Raw genomic sequence first — 3,533 nt, 5'->3', positions numbered from 1 at the left:
TTGTATTTGTTTATTTTCAATAACTGAAACTTCACAGAATTTAATGGTAAATAAAGTTTTAAAAATTTAGTTCTGTACATTAGTTCCAACTATCTCTATTTTACAATCTATAAGGCTCATGTCATAGTTCAGCACCAAAAACATCTATAAAACTTTCTAACCAATCTCTTTCATTCCATGTGATAGTTTTTTGTTGTTTTTTAAAGGTGAATGTCCAAGAAAAAACTTTATAAACCCTACTTCCAGACCTTGAAGTGGAATACTCTTTTTGGCTAGTCAGACTATGTAAAAACTTAAGTTGTACCTTCTTATTTTCATCGAACAGATACAAAAACAAAGACCCACACAAACACACACACAAAACAAAAAGAACTCATACCACAAATCTGTCAGTCTAGAAACTGAATTTGTAACACTGAAACATAAGTAGCCTAATAATGCCCTGCTCCATCCTTCCTTTCCAGTTTAAAATTTTAAAAAGGCATCAAAGAAATGTTTTATGTATCTTTTAAAATAAGGTGCAAAGAAGGATTGCAACAAAAAGCTTCCTCATATACACCTCCAATAACATCTTGATGTTGCTGAGCACAGTCCACCATGAACTGATCAGGAGCACTCAGCTCCTGCAGCTATCATGACGGCTCCCAAACAGACCATGCTTTTTATGCCATAAGCCTGGTCAATGCTAGTGTCTCTCTGTTCAGAGATCATCACAATAACTTTGTCACTGTTGGTCTGGATAATATTCCAGAACCAGTGTTACTGTCCTAACTCTTTTCTGCCTCTCTAGGATTTATAAATCTGAGAAAAAGAATGTTTGTCTTGCCATTTTCAAAGAGTATTTGTGCATATCACATTTTAAGACCACATTCCCCAAGCTAGAAAAAATTTTCAAAAACCACAGGTACTTTCAATAATCTTGTTGTTCAAAGTATAAAATTCTTACACATTAAAAAAAAATTAAATTGGAGACTAGTACCTCTGCTTTCCTCTAACAGAAGCACAGGATTCACACTACATTTAAAAACTAAATTTCATGCATATAAATGGCCAGAGAGGTATAAAGTTTACAGAGCCCTTAACATCATTCGAGTACATTTAGCATTGGCTAGACCACAACAGGAAGCATGTTAGCAAATTGGGCAGATAGACTTGTCCAAGAGCACAACAGTTTGCTAGGCTCTGTGTCAGTCACATAAAAATTTAAGCAATGTGTAATTCTTTAAAATTGTCCCCAGACATTCCCTTCCTCCAACCATTCCCCTATCCCCACCCCAACCCAAACACACTGTGAAGTCTCGCAGTTCACGGAGTATCTTAATGTTCCCCATTACTAATGACAGCTACTTCGGGTTCTGCTGCTGATGCAGGGAGCCTTGGCACTTTCTTAGCAGGGCTTGGAATATGCTCAGTTGCTGTATTTGAATGCACAAGTCCTACTCCTTCACCCAAAGTGTCATCATTTGGAGAGGGGCGACGAGCGTACGTTCTTCTATGCTTTTCATCCACTCTAACTAGGTACCATGTTCCTTCAAAGAGTGAATCTATTGAACACTGAGGTATATAGTTGGCCAAGTGATGAGTGTCCTCTCTGAGCTTCATGTTTTCAGCAAAGACATCTGGTGCTACACAAGTTCTTGAGTCAAGCCTTGATTTAAGATCACATAAACTTGCTGTTATTTTATCAAGAACAGACCCTGGTGTGGCATCTTGTGTAACTTTAAGAGAGTACAAGGTGGCAGCCAAACCAGAACCATAAGAGAACACTCCTATCCTCTTCCCTGCCAATTGCTGAGGAGAGTACTGGGTTAGAACAGAAGCAAGGGAACCATATACTGAGGATGTATATATATTTCCATTTTGATTTGATACCAGCAAAGATGCCTTTGTTTTCTGATTAAAGAGTTCAGAACTAGCCTTCATAAATGCCTTTTCCACATCTCTGTCAAAGTAAGTATCTTCTAATTTAACATCTCCGAAAGCTTCCAGGACACTCTAGATAGTATTTTTATCTCTGTTCTGGTCATTAAGGAAGTCATTCAGCATCATCCGAGCTAGAGATTTCTGAACCAGTTTACAATATGGTGAGTGAAAGATCATGAAGCCAAAATCATTTAAGGTAAAATCTTTATCATTTCCCTCTTTCTGCCACTGGGCATGGATCTTTTTGTGGTAGACAGAATAACAGCGGTCTAATGCACTGAGGTAGCATTGTATGGAGAGTTTTCCATCGACTATAGGATATTCGGAGACCATATCGGGCTTGTAAAAATCATAGGCATGTTGCATATGTGTTCCACGAAGCCCTCGGTCAAAAATTAAAGGAGCATTTGGCCCAATCAGCAAAGCCACAGCTCCAACTCCACCTGTAGGTCTGGCATTTCCATCCCAAGAGCTGGACTCAATCCAGTTAACAGCATTGAAGACAGCAGGTGTGCCTCCATAGCACGCATTAGTTGTATCTATTCCTTCTATATCTGTATTCCCAGACTCCTCAAATAGCTGCATCAAATTAGTCTTCACTGACTTTGATTTGTCAATGATTGTCTCTGTTCCAACTTCTAACCGTCCAATGCAATCATAAGAAAGGTTATTTCTCTCCATTAGATTCTGAAACACAGTTAGGCAAAGAGAGTTGATATCATCTCGATCTGTGCAGAAGCCCATCCTGGCCTGGCCCAAGCCAATGGTATACTTTCCAGCATCTACACCATCATATTTTTCCAACTCTGCTTGATCAACATATTGAGAAGGAAAATAGATCTCAAGGGCAACAATTCCCACATCTTTTGGCCAACAAGCTTCTGCATTCAAAGGAAGTGACCCAGGCATGGTGAAAGAGCTGTGTGAAGGACAGAGAACTGCAGCCTCCAGGTCTGTCACTGTTTCCTCTGCTGGGCACCAAATGTGACCGGGTAGTGACCACAGGAAAAGACCAAGCCGCGAAAGACCATACCCGGCGCCTCCCCTCTGCTACCAGCTTTATAGCCGCCGACCCAGTCGGTGGGAGGCCTACAATGTTTTTTTAAAAGAAGTTTTATTGCTTTTTCAGAATAAAGATGATTAAAAGTCTCCATTAGAATGTATGGGCATAAGAGAATAGCATAGTGTTTAAATCATCATCTTTTAAATATATGAACTCAAATCTTATTAAAACCTTGATTTTTTTTCTCTAACAAATGAGAAAAAGAAATAGAGTTAATATGCATATGAGGGTAGATTTTGACCAAAAGTGAACTGATGTATAAAGTTCCCAATGATACTTGAACATTCAAGTCAGGAGAATGCAATCCTGCCTGGATTTAGTGGAGTAGCAGAAATATTCATATCTTACTGTCTTATGCTCCTAATACTTATTAACTTACTATTAATTTGCTTGCATTAGATAGTAATGTTAACTGATTTATTGATTGCTGTAGTATTGAAATCTAAAGAAAAAAATTCTTGAAAAAAGTTGTTAAAAAAGAAAAAATCTTGAAAGATCAGTCCAATAATAGTATAGGTTCTGTAAACAGATATGACTCCATCATGTT

The 3,533-nt window shown here is 38.2% G+C and overlaps 1 pseudogene; it reads right to left on the bottom strand.

Annotated features, from left to right (window-relative positions):
* Positions 1-662: 662 nt before the first annotated feature.
* LOC139706773 (hydroxymethylglutaryl-CoA synthase, cytoplasmic pseudogene) lies at positions 663-2,993 on the bottom strand (annotated as a pseudogene).
* Between the last annotated feature and the right edge of the window lie 540 nt (positions 2,994-3,533).

Source organism: Marmota flaviventris, chromosome 8 (genome assembly GCF_047511675.1).
Source record: "Marmota flaviventris isolate mMarFla1 chromosome 8, mMarFla1.hap1, whole genome shotgun sequence".
In the NCBI taxonomy this organism is placed as follows: Eukaryota; Metazoa; Chordata; class Mammalia; order Rodentia; family Sciuridae; genus Marmota; species Marmota flaviventris.
The sequence above is the reverse complement of the archived record's forward strand: the minus strand, read 5'-3'. Positions and strand labels throughout refer to the sequence as shown.